At 48.1% G+C, this 19,923-nt stretch overlaps 1 protein-coding gene across 1 annotated transcript in view; it reads right to left on the reverse strand.

The window, feature by feature from the left end:
* The window catches only part of WDR19 (WD repeat domain 19), a 2,828,275-nt gene that overhangs the window by 684,226 nt on the left and 2,124,126 nt on the right, over positions 1-19,923 (reverse strand). The window lies entirely within an intron of this gene.

A 19,923-nucleotide genomic window follows, 5' to 3' on the forward strand; every position in this document is an offset into this window, starting at 1 on the left:
GTATTACAGTTGTTTTTTGAAACTCGAAAAATGGATGTCAAAAAGGGGCGTGGCAGTAATACTATCCCTATTGTGACGTCCCCTGTACCCATGATCCCTCATGCGTGTGGGTCCCTCAGATTGTATTTTTTCTGACATGAGGTAGCATGGGGAGTAGCGTGAGTACCGAGTTTTCAAGCAGATATATCTAAAAGCTCATGTAACATCTATGCACCTCAGGGGAGGAAGGGTGGGTGCATGTGAATCTAAGCAGATACAAGCACCAGAAATACGATTACGGTGAGTGATGTACTCCTTCTGATGCTTGTGTAATCTGCTTAGATTACATGCTATGCATAGATTAGCGAGCAGTGTTATGAGAAGGTGGTGGGTCCAGAGTAGGAGTAGCGGCAAATAGATGTTTTAGAACCGCTTGTCCCACCTCAGTATCTGTCATGGAATGGGTGTCAATGCAGTAGTGCTGAGTGAATGTGTGAACTGAGCTCCATGTAGCTGCCTTGCAAATGCTGTATAGGGGGACATTTGCAATGAAGGCTAGAGTGGCCCCGGCACCTCGTGTGGAGTGGGCTCTTGGTGTTACAGGCAGTGTCTTGTCTGATAATGAATAGCATAATTGTATACATTTGACTATCCATGTGGAGATGGCTTTTTTGGAAACCCGTTCTCCCCGTTTGCCTGTAACCAGGAGACGAACAGTTAGTTGATCAGTCTTCCTCAGCGGTTTGGTCTTATCTACGTAGTAGAGAACCACCCTCCTTACATCTAGTGTATGGAGTTTGACCTCAGCTGGGCGAGTTGGCTTCTGGAAGAAGGCCGGAAGCTCGATGGACTGGTTTACGTGAAACTTGGAAATGACTTTAGGTGAGAACCTAGAGTGAGTCCGTTAAAACCAATGTGTCTTTATGAATGATAAAGAAAGGGTCCTGCACTGACAAGGCTTGGAGTTTGCTGACTCTTCTTATGGAGGTAATAACCTATAAAACTTCTTTCTTAGTGGCTAAGTGTTTAAGAGTAGCCTGATGCAAAGGCTCGAAGGGTGGTCCCATGACTTTAGCTAGTACTACATTTAGATCCCAACCAGGCGGCGGATTAGAGACCGGAGGGTGTAGTCTTTTTACTCCCTCCATGAATGCTTTAATGAGTGGCACTTTCCACCATGAGATTTTACTTTGAGAGGTGGTGCATGCTGATAAAGCTGCTAAGTGGACTTTAAGAGAATTAAAGACCAACCCTGAATCCAACAGGTGGAGCATGTAAGTAAGAATGTGTGATGGAGTACATTCTAAAGGGTTTATCTGCATAGATTTACACCAAATGAGGAATCTCCTCCATTTGATGAAATAGCAGTGTCTGGTGTTTGGCTTCCGGGCTTCCTTTAAGATGTCCATACACCGTTGTGGAAGATTAAGGTGTCCGAACTCTATGACTTCAGGAGCCATGCTGCCAGGTTCAAAGAGTGAGGTTGTGGGTGTATCGTTGACACCTCCCCGTGCTGAGTCAAGAGGTTGACTTTGTACGGGAGTTTGATGGGGTCGCACATTGCAAGTTTGCGCAGATGTGGATACCATGGTTGTCTCGCCCACATAGGAGCAACTAGGATGAGTGTCATCTGTTCTCTGTGTATTTTGTTCACTACCCTGCTGATTAATGGAGTCGGGGGGGAAAAGAGTAAGCAAATCTCCCTGACCAATTCATCCATAGGGCGTTCCCCTTGGAGTCTGGTAGAGGGAATCTGGATGCGAAGTCTGGGTATTGCTTGTTCTCTTTTGTAGCGAACAAGTCTAGATAGGGGTAGCCCCAAAGAGAGAAGATGTGGTCTACTACGTCTGCGTGCAGTTGCCAATCGTGCTCTATAGGCAGAGGATCTCTGCTGAGAGAGTCTGCTAGAGTGTTGAGGATAGGGACATCCCTCGTCGGAGTGCCCACTTCCATATTTTCTGCGCCAGCTTGGACAGATTTGGAGAGTGTGTACCTCCCTGTTTGTTGACATAGAACATAGCAGTAGTGCTGTCTGTTAGGACTTGTTCCTGTAAAAGCAAAACAAGATATCGAGGCTGAGTACCCCAAAGGGAAATACACCAACAGGGGTTTACAAAGATACACAGATCTTTATTCTACAACTGAACAGTTTTCAAAGGACAAAACAACAGATAGCTATCAGGCCCTCAGTACAACACAGCGAATACCAGCCCTGTTCGGTGTGTGAAGTGAGTGGGACTGTACATCAGAATGTTCGTGCCTTTTATACAATTTGTAACCTGATGTCCAGCCCATTTGCAGGTTAACCATTTCTCGGGCTAGGGGTTGATGCCGAGTTCGTTCCTAATTTATGCATCTATACATTTATGCATTATCCTTAATACATACTCCAATAGGTTACAATGGCAACAGTATGTATTTGGATTCAACATTAAGCCTTCGTACATATTCTTATACAATGTAGTCAAACAAGTGTTCACATTTAATGCTCGAACAATAATGTACTTAATATATGGTTCATGGATTAGTATCGCTGGCACAGGTAATCCTCTATCCACAGGTCAACGAAGGACAATGTCTCAGTACATGACCCTAACATTTGGCCTGCGGGCAGTTCAAGCATTAACTCGTATGCAGAGGTCAAGACGGCTATGTTACAAGCAGAACAACACTGTGCACCATCTTAGAACACAGGGTGACTTTGGAGTGAGAATCAAAATGGCGGATGAACCCAAAATGGTGGCGTAATCGATCTAAGATCAGAACCTTGCAACACGGATTTCTTCGCAGAGCGACTGGGCTTAGGCCAATATATACAATAAAAAAGGCACAATATGATTTCCCGTTCAACAGTACCAATAGGTTTGTTAGATTTTCTTCGAAAGCTTGTAGTGCCTTGAGGATTGCCAATAGCTCTAGTATGTTTATGTGCCTCTGTGTGGTCTTTTGTGACCACAGGCTGTATGCTGTGTGGTGAAGGTAGTGGGCCCCCCAACCGGAAAGTGACGCGTCTGTCGTGACGACCGCCTGTGCTTCTGGTTCGTGGGAAGGTTCCCCATGAGCAGATTTTCCCTTGACCACCAGCGTAAGTTCTGAACCAGTGTTGGCGAAACAACCACTAGATCGTCCCACTGACCACTTGCTTGAGACCATTATTTCGCCAACCACTCCTGCATTGGTCGCATGCGCAGGCGCGCATGGGGGACCAGGTAAATGCACAATGTCATCGTACCTAGCAGAGGCATTGCTTTGCGTACGCTTATCCGGAGACCGGCTTGATACTGGGGTATTTGCCGAAGCATGTTTTGTACTCTTTCCATGGATGGGAAGGCTAAGCCTGTTTTTGTATCTAATACAGCTCCTAGGAACTGTTTTGATGAGTTTGGTACCAGACTTGACTTTTTCTCGTTTATTGAGAAGCCCAATTGGAAGAGAAGGTTTATAGTTCTTTGCGTGTTTAGCTTGTAAAGATCGTAGGTTTCTCCCGTGTTCAGCCAGTCATCCAGGTAAGGGTACACTGGGATTGACTCCCTGCGTAGGTGCAATGCCAGCACCGCCAGTACCTTGGTGAACACCCTTGGAGCCGAGGCTATCCCAAAAGGCAGCACCTTGAACTGGTAGTGCTGGTCTGCTACTTTGAACCGCAAGAATCTTCTGTGCGCTGGAAACATTGAAATATGAAAGTAAGCATATTTCATGTCCAATGTTGCCATGTAATCCCCCCGTTTTAACAGAGGTATTACTTCTTGTAGCGTTGTCATGCGAAACTTTTGTGGCTTGACAAACTTGTTTGTAGGGTGCAGGTCTAGTACCGGGCGCATGGTCAGATCATTCTTTGGAACAAGGAAGTACGTTGAATAAATACCCTTGTTTACCTCGTTGTACGGCACGACTTTGATGGCGTCCTTGAGGAGTAGAGCCTTGACTTCCTCCTTCCTTGTTCTTCCTGTGATGTTCTTTTCAGGCGCGGTGTGGAGGTTTGATGCTTTTCCCTGGAGTTCTATACAGTAACCTCCTGTAACCGTCGACAGCACCCACTTTTCCGATGTTATACCCTCCCATGCGTGGGTGAAAAAAGATATTCATCCCCCGACTGGGGAGACATGGGAGGGGACCTGTATCAGGGCGTGATTGCTTGGAGGGTGTGCCTCCACCTCTGGTGGGGGAACCTCTCCCTCTTCTGCGAGCCCTGCGCCGACCTCTGGGGTAACCCTGGGTAGCCTGTTGGTTGGTGTTCCATGAGGAACCTTCTCTCTGATTATATCCGGTGCCTTTTTGAGTGTTTTGACGAAAGCAACGAAAATTATTGCCACCTCTTTGGCCTGGTTGGTTTTTTGTCAGTTGGCCAAGGCTTTTTAGTGTTTCATATTCTTCCTTGGCGGACTTTAGGGCGTCCTCAACTTCTTTGCCAAACAACACATTCTGCTCACCAGGCTTGTTGAGTAAGGTAGCTTGAGTTTCCAATTTGAAACCCGACTGTCTAAGCCAGGCGTGGCGTTTTAAGATTGTGGCTTCCGCGACAACGCGGCCAGCGTTATCTGCGGCGTCAAAATTGTTTTGCTGTAGCTCTGCCTTCGGCAGCTAGAAGGGAGAGTTTGGATTTAAGTGGCTCTGGTGCTGACTCTGCCAGGGCCGTTACCTCATCCCACTTGGTGCAGTCATAGCTAGATAGTAAGGTGGAATTATTTGCTATCCGCACTTGGTATGCCGCTGATGACGCCATTTTTCTACCCACTGCATACAGTTTTTTGCTCTCCTTGTCTGGAGGAGCTTCGGAGGATGCCAAGGGGGTACCAGCTCTCTTCCTGGTAGTGGTGACTACCAAAGAGCCTGGCCGAAGTTGGCCCCTTATATATAAAGGGTCGGAAGGTGCTGGGCGGAACAGTTTCTCAATTCTAGAGTTTACCGCCCTGGTTTCATTTGGCCTTTCTAAGGAAGGCTGAATCCTTCCTTGGACCGACTTAAGCAGGGGAATAAATTGGGCTGCAGGTTTCCTGTCACCCAAGATATTTTCTGCAAAATCTTTATCCGTTTGGATCCCTTGCATTTTCGATCCCGAAATGCTCTGCAGCTTTTAGGAGTATATCATTGAACAAGGACTGGTTGTCAACCGGGGAGTCGGGTAAAGAAGGGTCTTGCGGGATCGGAGAGTCCATTGCAAAAACCACCGACTCAGTGTCATCTTGATCCGGATTGTCTCCCCCCCCCCCCGGCATCGTATTCTTCGACGTCGTTATAATAGGGCTCATCCTCATCCTTGTATTCGTCCCCCCTGCATCCAGGTCGTACAGGCCATAGGAGAGGTGGGGAGTTTTGGGGACTGATTCCACGGACAGTCCTACTGGGGGAAAAGATATTTTCTTAGCCGGTTGTGCCAGTAATTGGGACTGAAAGGCCGTGTCTTTTGTTTTTGAGCCAGACGCCTAAGTAGTAGGAGGCGTGTTGGCAAGATTTGTGAGAACATGTGGATGTTCTTCGAAAAAATTAGCCAAACAAGACATACGACTCATGACTCCAATTTCCTGTGGCGTCCAATAGGCTGAACTTGGGATAGTATTAGGGGTAGAGGTGGGATATAGCTCTTCTCATCTACACAGATAGGATAAGGCTGCTCTGCTTGATCAGGCTCCTCAGAGGTATCTTGGACAGGAATAACAACCACAGGTTCTCGGGTAGATGACTGCTCTCTAGGTCTGTCTCTCCTATCCCCTGAGTACTTATCCTTAGAGGAACTGGACTTGTGCTTTTCTCTATGTTCCCACTTTTTGGTTGATTGGGGTCGAGGTAGGGGCCTTGGGGGTCTGTTCTTCAGCAGAACGGGCCAAACCTGACTCCCTGGGCTTGTCCCTGGGTGTAGATCGAGTCTCGACTGCGGGGATGGCTTAGGTGGCAACTTTCGACACTGCAAGGCTGGGCAGGGGTGTTTTGAGTCAGACGTCTTTTGTTTTAGCGGACTTGTCATGAGACGGCCGTACGGGGCACTCAGAGGACTTCTGTTCAGAGGATTTGGCCTTCGTCGTCGACTCTCGGCGTGTGACTTTGCTCGCACCGCCGTGGGAAGTGTGTTTAGTGAGGGGGAGTGTCGTGCCCTTGCCGCCGGGTGTCTTCCCCGTAACAGGACCGTCAGCCTGTCTGTTAGGGTCGAGGGCTGGCACTGGGGAATGTCGAGGTTCCCCGCCACCATCGCCGTTCGAAGGCCCGGCGTCGCTGTCTTCGCTGGACGCCCTTTCAACGTCCATGGCAGCCTCTGCCTGCATGGAGTGATGGGCCCAACGCTTTGTCCGCCTGCCCTTGAGGGTTTTGGATCGGAGCAGTTTATAAGCTCGACAACGAGCCTCGTCATGGTCTCTGTGCAAACAAAGGTTGCACACCTTGTGTTGGTCGACCCACGTATATTTCTCATTACAGGATGGACAGAATTTAAAGGGAGTACGCTCCATTTTGTTTGTAGACAGTTGGGCGACAATGGGAAATGGTGGGGAATATACATGTTTATGACCACTCCCCACTCTCCCTACTGTAAGGCCGAAGGGCCTTCCAAGGCCGGGTGGCACCGTCGAAATCCTCGTCCGAGGGTCAGCTTCGTAATCTTCCTGGAGTCTTCACCGCGTCGACACACGGCGTCAGTAAAGGACAGAAAGAAGTACTAACTTAAGTTATAAAGGTCAATGGCGTAAGCCGAAATGCATTCTGCAAACATGCGACCGCTCACAATGGCGGAAAATAACAATCTGAGGGACCTACACCCGTGAGGGATCATGGGTACAGGGGACGTCACAATAGGGATAGTATTAATGGCACGACCCTTTTCGACGTCCATTTCGAGTTTTTCGAAAAACAACTGTAATACTCTGCAGCTTCACTAGATGTCGGCCTATGCATAGCATGTGATCTAAGCAGAATACACAAGCATCAGAAATAGGTTTACTCTCTGCAAAGAGGTTATTCGAGAAAAGAGAGGTTAAAGTGTGTGGGGGCGTACTAATTTTACAAGGGCTACACCCTAGAAGGTCGTACATATCCGTAGAAGGGGAAGTCCCTCCCCATGAGATCCTCCCCCATTATACCACCCCCAGGGGGACTATTAGGTACTTCCAGTATTTGAGATGGATAGGCACATGAAAGTAAGTGTCCTGAAGATCGAGTGACACCATCAAAGGTCCTGGAGCTGAATGGCCTGGAGGATTGGACAGGCACCATCTTGAATTTGTCCTTCACGCCTTAGTTCCAAGATGGGTCGCAGTCCTCCATTCTTTTTGGGCACCAGGAAGTATGTACAATACGAACTATAGTTCAGTTCCACTAAAGGTACATTCTCTATTGCACCTTTTTCCAGTAGGGAAAGAATCTGATGCAGGAGAAAAGTGTCTGGAGCTAAAAAAGGATGCATGCTCGGGTGGAAATCTGGGGGCCTCCTTAGGAATGGGAGACAGTAATTTTGAGATACTGTGCCAATATATCTGAAGTAATGGAATGTCATCCGTATAAATGCTGGGTCAGTCTCCCCCCTACTGAGGTCATATGGTCAAAGACCTCAGAATGGCTTTGGGGCTGCAGGAGCAGCTGAGGACAAAGATGATGCAGCTGGTTAGGCAATTTCTCCTCCATGGCGTCTTGGTGGATGGTGGAATCTTCTTTGCCCTTGCCTTTGGGCCGTTTGGCCTCTACCATTCTGGCTGAAGGAGGAGTAGTATCAAAAGAACCTTCCATCAAAGCTTGGGAGTTTGCCTGCTGCTGTTGCTGGCAAATTGACACTCCTCAGGATTTTGCTGCAGCTTTGGATGTGTGCAGATTCTCAAAGCTTTTATCTACCATGGGGCAAAATAAATTGGACAGGTCAAAAGGCATATCTGATAGTCTGGCCTGAACGTCAGGAGGGAAGCTTGATTTTCTCAGCCATGCAAAGCACCTAACCACTGTGCTGAATCCCCTGTATCTGAACACGGAGTCAGATACATCCAAATCTGATTGAAGGGATTGGCAATCTTTCCGATCCTTATCTAGGTTGAAGAAGCCATCCCTCTTTTCACCCTCAAGGATATTTTCTGCTGCCTCCACAATGATATTCCAAAGTGTGTATTTAGCTTGAGAGCAGGAGGCATTAATGGCTTTCAAAGCCATACTCCCAGCAAAGAAGAACAAATTACTCACCCCTGGTAATGCTCTTTGTGGTGGATGCACCTCCCACGGATTCCTCATCTTATATATTCGTATCCTGCTTTGCAGTCTCAGAAAAAAGTTTTGACAGCAGGGGTCACTGTGCGGCAGCATCGTCGATGCCCCTCGACGGTTGCCATTCTCGCGTCCGGAAGTGCTGTTATTGATAGTATATATAGCACACACTATGCCCTGTTACCTCAGTCCCTAGTTTTACCAATCCCCATGCTCAGCCGTCTTGTTGAGAGTAATGTAACCCGATATGGCGTTGAAAGAGAAGAATACAAATTTGCTCTGAGTCAGAGGGGTAGACTGGGGTGATGAGGAATTTGTGGTAGGAACATCCAGCAGAAAAAATATTAACAGGGGTAAGTCATTTGTTCTCCTAATGGATTGTGTACTCTGCCTGATTCCTAATCTTAGATAGACTCCCATAGCAGTTTTGAAGATGGAGGTGGGAGAAGCAGATTCTTATGTTGCTTCAATTAGCACATGTACAGAACTGCTCTTCCAAATCGGCGTCCTGACCCGACAGGGTATCGAAGCAATAGTGCTCTGATAATGTATGGCGGGAGGGCAGCATTTCAAATAGTCTGATAAGACTTTGTTGTAGAGCCAAAGAAGCTGCACTCACCTGGTAGAATGGGCTATTAGATGATCAGGGAGTTCCTTCCCAGCAATGGTGTAGCACCACGAAATGCATAGGATAATCCATCTCGCCACAGTATCTGCTGGGTCTTGGCTTGGCCTAGTTTGTGACCAGTGAGCCAGTTATGATCATCCTGTCGATTAATTGACATTCTTGAGATATAAAAGCTAAGAGGTCAAGTCTGTGTAACCTCTCTTAATCCATAGAAGGGTGAGGAAGGGGGTAGAAATCCAGGAGTGTAATTTTCTTGAGATAAATGGAGCTCAGATAGCACCTTAGGGAGGAAAGAGGTACAACCCCTTAAAACAACCTTCTCCTGAGAGAGTACTGTGAATGGTTGCTTGCAGGCTAGGGCGTGAAGCCCAACGCGTCTCTCTGACCAGGGTGAAGTGGGGGTGCTGATATTATTAGATTTATCGGCTGCCTTTGGTACAATCGACCACTCCATCCTGCTTGATCGCCTGGCCGAAGCAGGGATTGCCGGTCAGGTGTTGTGTTGGTTTAGGACTTTTCTATTGGATTAGGCCAAATCGCTGTCACTGCCACCTTTTTCTCCTTCTCTCCCACTTTCATGTGGTATTCCGCAGGGGTCTGCCTTGTTCCCTACTTGATTCAACATATACAGCCAGCCTTTGGTCAAGCTCATCCACTCCCATGGAGTCCGGAGTTACTCGTACGCTGATGATACTCGGATACGCTTTTGGCTGGACCGGTCTTCTTCTGGTCCTGCCGCTCAGCTGTGCGCGTGCCTGCAGGCCGTGGGCCAGTGGATGAGCGATACTTGGCTGAAGCTGAATGTGGACATGTCAGAGGTCTTGGTGGTGGGTTCTCCCTCTGTTTTCTCTCTCTGGACATCATCTTTTTGGCCTTCTTCGTTGGGTGTATCCCCCACGCCTGTTGCATCTGTTATGGATTAAGTTGTTAGGCTTTCTTCTTCTGTCTCTCGAGGCAAATTGCGTCAGTACGTAAATCAGGACATCATAAGCTTCGGATGCTGCGGAAAGTTCTGCCTTTTCTGTATTCTAGGCTTCCCAGCCCTGCAGTAGCTTTGCTTGTGCTTAGCACAATGGACTACTGTAATTCACTCTATCTGGTTCAGCCACTATATCTCGTTCGCCAGCTCCACCTTCTTCTAAATGCTGCAGCTAGGCTGGTAGCCTGTACTCCTTTTCGTAATCGTATTTCTCCTGTCCTGAGATGCTTGCACTGGCTTCCTGTTGCTCAGAGGGTTCACTTTAAAGCTATTTGTATAGTTCATCAGACTTTTTATGGCTCTGGGCCAGAATATTTACAGCTGAAATTCTGCTCATATGTACCTAATCGCAGATTGCGATCTCATGACTCTTTTTTCATTCAAATCCCTCGGTTTTGGCTTACACGGTTGGGTGGTTGTGCTTTTTCTGTAGCCACGGCTAAGCAGTGGAATGCTCTTCCTTCCCTGCTACATTGCCACTAAGGAGCACTTTTCCTTTAGTCGGCTGTAAGACTTTTTTATTTAATACATTTCTTTGTCAGCTTCTCTATCTCTGGCAGTTGCTGCAGCACCATGATGCCCTTGGGCGTACAATGCGCTAAGTGTCACTAAGATAAGATATGATAAGCTCACTAAACAAACCCTGTGAGCAGGCAGAAGTGAGAGCCACAATGTTAGTAGCCTGAGAGTACAGTAATAGAACGGTTAGGAATGGAACAGTTAAAACGTGCTCCCATTATAAATGAAATAACCAGATTTAAATCCCAGGACGGAACTAGAAATGGAGCCGGCCGGAAAGGTATTTACCTGTCCTTTTAGGAATTGTATTACAATAGACATCTTAAAATAAGAGCTGTGTTACGGCGTGCATTTGAATATTGATAACGCTGTCAAGTATCCCTTACCGTTAGCCAACTGCAACCCTTGATGGGCTAGGTGTAGTAAAAAAGAAATCACTGCATGTGTATTGCAAGAGAAAGGATATATATCTTTAGCTCTACCAGCTGCAAAATGTGTTCAAACGGCAGCGCTGTAGCCCTTTAGTTGCTGGTCTTCTAGCCGAAACAAACACCTCCATAACGTCTTCTGGGAGGTCCCAATCTTTGTATATTAACCTCTCAGACTAGGCGTGTAGGCTTAGCATTCCGAATCCTGAGTGAGGAAGACAGGCCTCCCTCCTGCAAGAGTAGATCCACTCTCTGGTAAGACGGAATGGAGGCCAGATGGACATGTCCGGAAGGTCCATATACCCAGTCTTCCTGGGCCAACCCGGGGCAATCAGTATCATGGATTTCCCGAACTTCATCAACCTCTGATGACTTGAGGGATGATGGGGACTGGTGGGAACACAAATTGCCAGTCCACTATAAACTCAGCCCCAAGAGCTCCTCTGAAAATATTGCACTTCCTGTTGGTAGTGAGTGTGAACAGATTCACGTGAGGGTTCCCCAGAGGGTGAAATCTCTAAAAGGACTTCCTAAGCCAATGCCCACCCATGGTAGATCGTGCTCTGCCTGCTCAGAGCATCCGTCATCGTATGCTCTTTCCCGCTTAAATGAACAGCCGACACAGAGAGCCTGTTTTGTAGTGCCCAAAACCAGAGATGAATTGCCTCCTTGCACAGTTGTAGTCACCCTACATCTCCTCTTTTGTTACAGTAGTGAATGGCCACCGTGGTGTACGTCATTAGCAGGATGTTCTTCCCCTGAGTGAAAGGCAAAAAGGCCATAAGCACCAGCCTGATCAACCTCAGCTCTAACAGGTATTTGTGCAGCCTTGATTCTGCGGGGGACTAAAATCCACTCATCATCAGATTGCTCATGTGCGATCCCCATCCCATGAAAGAGTCATCCATGACTACAGTTATCTCCGGCCAGGGTTGCCAAAAAGGTTCCCCAATCATCACGTTCTCCTTGCAGGCCCACCACATGAGGTAGAAGTCCAGTTTGTGGAGGGAGTGTAGGTGCTGGTGAGATGTTCCAGAGCATGTTGAGGAGAACAAGCTCTGATCAGCCAGTCAACCAGGTCGGGAAAGATGTGAATCCCTCCCCTCCTTAGGTTTGCTGCCACCACCGGAATCATCTTGGCGAAGACCCTTGAGGCGGAGGTAAGCTCAAAGGAAGCACTTGAAATTGAAAGTGACAACTGCCAATGGTGAACCTCAGGTACTTTCTGTGCTTGGGATGTATAGGCCCATGAAAGTAAGCGCCCTGAAGATCGAATGACACCATGCAGTCCTGGATCTGAAGGCCCTGGCGGATCTGCGAAAGAGTGACCATCGTGAATTTGTCTTTCCTGTCTAGGATGGGCCACAGTCCTCTGTCCTTTTTGGGTACCAGGAAGTAGTTGGAATACCAACCCTAGTTCCATTGCTCTGCAGGCCTTTTCCATGGTGCCTTTCTCCAATAGGGAAATAATCACCTGTAAGAGGAACTGGTTTGGATCCCAAAGAGAGTGTCTTGTCAGGGGACAGTCTGGAGGTCTCTTCAGAAATGGGAGACAGTACCAAAGAGCAACTGTTTTTAATGCCCATGCGTCTGAAGTAATGGTGTCTCATTCTTATATATACTGGGCCAATCTGCTCCCACCGCAGTTTTTTGAGCAAAGTGCTCAGAGAGGGTTTAACTTTTATTGTGTTATGGTACAAACAGATGGGACCTTAGACATATACCTCACGCAAATATTAATAAATCTATATATATAAAAAGGAAAAAAAAGAGAAAAATGCAATTAAAACATCACTGTCCATCCTCATAAAATATACATTACAGTATCATATTATCAATTTAATTCACACAATAGATCCTAAGATCTCTTCAGAGCATCGAATGGCTACTAGAACCAGCACAATCTGCATTCAGAATGTTTCTTGATCTAAAAGTAAATTTTTGTTAAAGAAAAGGGGCAAAATGTTTACATCTCACTAATACCGTGTTGGAGCAGCATAACATAAGGTGTTGCACCGTTTCAACTACCCCTTGATCTTTACAGAATCTACAAAACCTCTGAGAACTTTCTACATAATTTCTTGCACCTACGATCTCATGGGTCAATAGCAGATTTATGCGGAGATGCATCAACTTCCTTTTCCAGCCAGGGTCTCGGACTGCACCTAGCAGTGTTCCCAATTGCATTTGAAGTGTTCCCAATTGCATTTAATAGTGTTCCCAATTGCATTTAGGCGCTGCGTCCAATAGCCTCTCTGAGGAAAGTTGCATTTAGAAGTGTTCCCAATTGCATTAGTTGTGTCCCAATCGCTCTCTGAAGGTGCGCCCAATAGCCTCTCTGAGGAAAGCACCTAGAAGTGTGCCCAATAGCACCTCAGAAAAGTTGAATCCAGAAACGCACTTAGAAGCTGCATCTAGAAGTGTACCCAACAAGCTAAACTGCGAATCTAGAAGTGCGCCCAACAACCGTCTATGCAACTCTAACTTAGAAATAACTAACAGTATAACTGCACAATGTAGAATCTAAATGGTGACTACAAAGTTGATTTAGATCCACACAACACCGTCCCTGTATAAAGGCGAATTGGAAAAGTCCACCACCACCGTGCCCTACCCAATCCTATTCAGTATAACAAACAATACCACGGTATATTATTGAATCTAAAACTGTGACTAATAATCTAACACCCCCTCTAAGCAAATAGAATCTAGAGGCTTACCGAATATCCTCCTGGGACAAACAAACTTAGAAGTGTACCCAATAATCTAAAAGAATCTCTATCTACAACTGTAACTAGAAAAGCTCCAATTAAACCTAATACCATCTTCGACCGAATATCCTCCTGGGGACAAACAAACTTAGAAGTGTACCCAATAAACTAAAACAATCTCTATCTACAACTGTAACTAGAAAAGCACCAATTAAACCTAATACCATCTTCGAACATTTGAACCCTGAAGCGTACCTAAAAGCGTGTCATCACCGATCTTAGAACTACAATCAGAAAACCCTCCTAAACCATCCTTTAAGCTTACACCAATCATGAGTGCACCCACCCCACCAGAATCAGTCAGAAACATCTCCCATGGACCACCCCCTTCCTCCGATAAGTCTTCCTTCCCATCCCGCCCCCCCGAAACCCCCGCACCCTCTCCCTCTGCCTTTCCCCTCTCCAAACACCAAGCCAGAGGAGCACGATGGCGAACCACCCACCCTAAAACCACTCTTCCCCCGAACCCCACTCCCGACCCACCAGCACTCCCCATACCCGCTCCCATCACTATCCTACCTAGCACACCCCACCCTGCAATCACCCACCTCCCGCCCTCCCCTCATACCCCTGCCATCACCCACCTCCCGCCCTCCCCTCATACCCCTGCCACCCTCCCCCCCCCGACCACACCGTTTCCCCTCCCTAAAAACTGCACGGCTAGCCCTACCAAGAACCGAAGCTGCCTCCTGCTCACCCTCCGACCCCCCTACTCTCTCCCACACACCAGTCGCAACAAAGAAACTAAAGAGGAAACGTTCTTGGTCCCCCTCAATCGCCCAGCACTCCTCGCCTCCCCTGGCTCAACCCATCTCCTCTATCCCGCAATCCCCTCCTTCCCCCGTCGCTTCTCCCTACCTGAAACCCCTCTCCCTCGATTTCTCATCATCTCCAACTGAAACTCCTAACCGCCAACATCCCTCTCTCAAACCCCCCAATCAAAACCCGACCTTCCTATCACACACTGCCTCCCAACCCCTCCCGAACCCTGCCAATCTCACTGCTCGCCCACTATTCCCATCTATCACCACCCACCCTACCCCTTTCCGTCCACACCCCGCACCACCGCCCCGTCCCGCTCCAGCACCGAGACCATCCTTAGCTGCTGATGTGAACTGCATCCTATTTAACGCCCGATCGGTAGCAAAAAACAGACATCCCATCTTTGACCTCCTCTCCTCTGCCACACCAGACCTAGTTTTCATCACCGAAACCTGGTTCTCTGATGACTTCGGCCCAATCACTAATGAAGCTTTTCCTCCAGACTACTCCCTCATCCCACTGAACCGCACGTCCAGGGGAGGAGGGGTAGCATTCGTCTTCAAATCCCTCTTCCGCGCCTCTATCATCGACAACCAACCCTCCATTCCATCCTGCGAATCGCTCCTTGTTAAACTATCCCTCTCCCTTTCACTCTCGTACAGCTTCCTAATAATCTACAGGCCCCCTGGCTATGATAGACACTTCGCAAACAACCTTTGCGACTCCATCTCCACCCTCCAACTAAACCATCCCAACCTCACCCTTCTTGGAGATTTCAACATATGGCTCGACATCCCCACCAACCCCATGACATACTCCCTGATTGACAGTTTAGATGCAATTAATCTCCAACCCCACATAAACGGCCCGACCCATTATAAAGGACACACTCTTGATGCCATCTTCAGCTCCAACACCCTGATTCATCTAATGCCGGCCACACCTATCATCTGGTCCGACCACTTCATTCTCTCGTTCGCCATCCACTCACCTGAACCCCTTCCCATACTCGTATCTGAACCTCCGAACATTCGCAAAAGCTGGAAGAAACTAATAATCACCCCGGACCTAGCCGAGGCACTCCTCCAGTCCCCACATCCTACCTGCCATCTCAACAATCAACTAACCCCTGAGGCCTTTGATTCATGGCTCAACTCATCCCTGATGCGCCTGACCCCCTCGTGCAAACCATCAACCCGACTTGGCCTTTTCCCCAGATGGTTCACTCCTGAGCTAAAAAACACTAAACGACATTACAAATACCTAGAACGCAAATGGCATAAAGAGAAAACCCAAGACAGCAGGACCACCTTGACACAACACCTGTACCAGTACAAAGCCGAAATCCGGAAAGCAAAAAAAGCCCACTACAACTCACGAATCCTAAACTGCAAAAACCCATGCAAAGAACTTCACAAAATTATCTCCGAATTCACCAAACCGGCATGTAACACAACCATCCCGACCGCGTCACAATCACTATGTGACTCACTCTCCCTCCACTTCTACTCCACGGCCATTGAAAGGACAAAATCTCTGACCACCAAACAGGCTCTCTTACAACCACCAGGCAATCCTCAGCCCGTACCAGCCAGCCCTCCAACTGCGACCACTACGCAACCAACTTTCGAATCCTTCAGTCCAATATCACCAGAACAATTTCTCAAACTCCTATCCGACCGCAAGCCATCTGGATCACCACTAGACCTTTGCCCAGCCACAACCCTTAAAGAAATCTTTGCCTCCACCTGCGCAGGAGAACACGCAAGATCTATCATAAACGCCTCCCTTTCTTCCGGTATCTTTCCAGATGCATTCAAATTAGTGTACGTCAAACCTCTGATTAAAAAACCCTCACTCGACCCTTTCGAACCAAAAAACTACCGCCCGATCTCTAACACCAGGTTCCTTGCCAAACTCATTGACCGAACAGCCTACTCCCAACTAAACACCTTTGTTGAAGCCAACAATCTCCTAGACCCCACCCAATCAGGATTCAGATCTTGCCATGGAACTGAAACCACCCTAACCTCGATCTGGGATGACCTAAAAATGACTGCTGACTCTGCAGGATGCGCCGCACTAATCCTTCTCGACCTATCAGCCGCCTTTGACACGATCAATCACTCAATACTCCTTGACCGCCTCCACTCCCTAGGAATCCGTGGAACCGCCCTTAAATGGATAGCCTCATTCCTCAAAGACAGGCACCAAATAACGACACTCTCCAACTTTACATCACAAGCCCGACCAGTTGACACAGGAGTCCCACAAGGAGCATGTCTATCCGCCCTCCTGTTCAATCTCTACCTGATCACCCTCCCACCAATAATTCGCGCTCACAACATCCTGTGTTACAATTACGCAGATGACACTCAACTAATTCTAAAGTTCCTGAACGCAAAACCCAACTCCCAACCTGACCTGACCTCTTGCCTCCTTAACATCGAGCGCTGGATGACCCAAAGCCACCTCCTGTTAAACCCCTCCAAAACAGAAATCATGGTCTGCGGCAACTCAGATTTTCTTCTGCACCCACTACCCTGGCCACCCGCCATGGGCAACTCACCGACCCCCTCTAACACAGTAAAAAATCTTGGGTGCACCCTGGACTCCGACCTAACACTCTCGCGCAAAGTCAACAATGTCTCTAAGTCCTGCCACTACCACCTCAAAAACCTTAGGCGCATCTTTCCATATCTCTCATTCCCTAACAGAGTCTCCGCGGTCCAATCAATCGTCATATCCCGACTGGACTATGGTAACCCCCTGTACCTCGGAATTCATGCCTACCAACTGAATAAACTACAAAGAGCACAAAACGCAGCTGCCAAAGTGCTTCTCGCGCTCGGTCCAAGGGACCACGTATCCCCAGCCCTTAAGACACTGCACTGGCTTCCAGTAGCCCGTAGGGTAGCTTTCAAAACCCTATGCCTCACCCACCGTGCTCTACATAAAACTGGACCCCATTATCTTCAAAAAAAGCTAATACCCTATCCCCCTACCCGCACCCTTAGATCAAGCTCAGCCGGCCTCCTAGTAATTCCTAAAACAAACTCAGTCAGGTTAGGCGGAGCATCATTCTCAGCCCTGGCCCCAACCCTGTGGAACTCGCTCCCACCCCACATCCGCCGAACTCAGGACTTAACGGCCTTCCGCAAACTACTGAAAACCTGGCTCTTTCCCTAAAACCAACCAGCCCCAAACCACCATCATCCCAAAAAAAAAAAAAAAAAAAAAAAAAATTAAACTAAATAAATAAATAAAGTAACCGAACCAGATTGTAACCTACATTGACAAACAGAACTAAAACGAATAAACTAGATCTAAACAGGGAAACGATTAAATAGAAAAACAATCACTGAATAATGGAAAGAAGAGAGCGTGGAGAGCGGATGAACAAGGAGAGCGGATGAGCCTGGAGAATGTGCAGAGCGCAAGATCATGCAAAACGGAAGAGCGCTGAGAACAGACGCACATATAGAGCGGAGAAATGTGGGGAACAACCGAATGGGGGGATAGACTGAGTGTGGGGAACGCATGAATGTATAGAACATATGAGTGTGGGGAGTCTATGAGTGTGAGTAGCGGATGAGTCTGGAGAGCGGATGGGTCTGGAGAGCGGATGGATCTGAAGAGCGGATGAGCCTGGAGAGCGGATGAGGCTGGATAGGGGATGAGTCTGCAAAGCGCATGTATCTGGTGTGCGGATGAGTCTAGAGAGCAAATGATTGTAGAGCGCATGAGCACAGAGTCTGCAAAGCGCATGTGACCGAAGAGCGGATGAGTCTAGAGAACAAATGATTGCTGAGCGCATGAGCACGTGGACTCAGATGAATGTCGAGAGTGGACGAGTGTGGAGAGCTGATGAATGAAAAGGGCGGAAATATGTGGAGGATGAGAGGGCGGAGGAGAGAATAGCTGAATGTGGGGAATGGCTGAATGTGGGGAATGGCTGAATGTGGGGAATGGCTGAGTGTGGGGAATGGCTGAATGTGTGGAGAATGGCTGAATGTGTGGAGAATGGCTGAATGTGTGGAGAATGGCTGAGTGTGGAGAATGGCTGAGTGTGGAGAATGGCTGAGTGTGGAGAATGGCTGAGTGTGGGAAATGGCTGAGTGTGGGAAATGGCTGAGTGTGGGAAATGGCTGAGTGTGGGGAATGGCTGAGTGTGGGGAATGGCTGAGTGTGGGGAATGGCTGAGTGTGGGGAATGGCTGAGTGTGGGGAATGGCTGAGTGTGGGGAATGGCTGAGTGTGGGGAATGGCTGAGTGTGGGGAATGGCTGAGTGTGGGAATGGCTGAGTGTGGGGGAATGGCTGAGTGTGGGGGAATGGCTGAGTGTGGGGGAATGGCTGAGTGTGGGGGAATGGCTGAGTGTGGGGGAATGGCTGAGTGTGGGGGAATGGCTGAGTGTGGGGGAATGGCTGAGTGTGGGGGAATGGCTGAGTGTGGGGAATGGCTGAGTGGCTGAGTGTGGGGAATGGCTGAGTGTGGGGAATGGCTGAGTGTGGGAAATGGCTGAGTGTGGGGAATGGCTGAGTGTGGGGAACGGCTGAGTGGGGGGGAACGGTTGAGTGGGGGGGAACGGTTGAGTGGGGGGGAACGGCTGAGTGTGGGGAACGGCTGAGTGTGGGGAACGGCTGTGTGTGGGAACGGCTGTGTGTGGGAACGGCTGTGTGTGGGGAACGGCTGAGTGTGGGGAATTGGCTGAATGGCCGAATGTGTGGGGAATGGCCGAATGTGTGGGGAATGGCCAAGTATGTGGAATGGCTGAATGTGGGGAATGGCTGAGTGTGGGGAATGGCTGAGTGTGGGGAATGGCTGAGTGTGGGGAACGTACGTAATATGCATTGATATGCGGGAACATTCGAAGGAACATATATCATACCACACCTCACTCCTACTCTCCTCTTTACACCATCACTCAAATAGAACACAGGGATACTATGACACCATTCGGTATAACTGTTCTCATATCAACATCTCCCGCTCACTCCCCATCACTCTAAGTAACCACCACTGGTTTAACACCCCCAGCCATGCGTTTCTCCTCAGGCCTAACGCAGCCGCTCTCGAGCTGGATTAATTCTGCCGGAGCGTACACATTCTCCTGACCTCTCAACCACCACACCTACCACTAAGAAGCAGCTACCACATTAACCACGCACCAGCTGCACACATACTTTGTGCGCACACGCACCTTTTGTCTCTCTTCACCCTCTCTACTGACTCGAACCTCGGTTCCCAAGGGCGTTCAACCTACCAGCGCCTTCAGACCATACCAATGGTATATAAGGCGCTATATAAATGCAAAATAACAATAACAATAACTAAATGGGGTTTAGTGATTTTAATCACATTACGAAAAAGCTGGTATTTCCCCCCTACTTCATTAATTTGTATCCAATCCCTCACAATCAGATTCTTTTTTTTATCTTGTTAAGGATTTCAATCAGGCGACACACACCTTGGTCTCGGCCCAGCATGTAGCGCACAACTGAGATGCTTTTCTCCTTATTTTATACAGATTCAATTTGAGATACACAACTCGTATCACACCCCCTTTTCAAATACCCCGGGTCACAATGGACCATGAACCAGGCTGGTTGGTAAAATACATTATTTATTTCTTTATTTTAAAATTCAAAAGAAATCATACAATTTTTAATATGGGGCAGCGATC

The sequence above is a fragment of the Ambystoma mexicanum genome, chromosome 6q (assembly GCF_040938575.1).
Source record: "Ambystoma mexicanum isolate Mex_15411 chromosome 6q, UKY_AmexF1_1, whole genome shotgun sequence".
NCBI classification, from domain to species: domain Eukaryota; kingdom Metazoa; phylum Chordata; class Amphibia; order Caudata; family Ambystomatidae; genus Ambystoma; species Ambystoma mexicanum.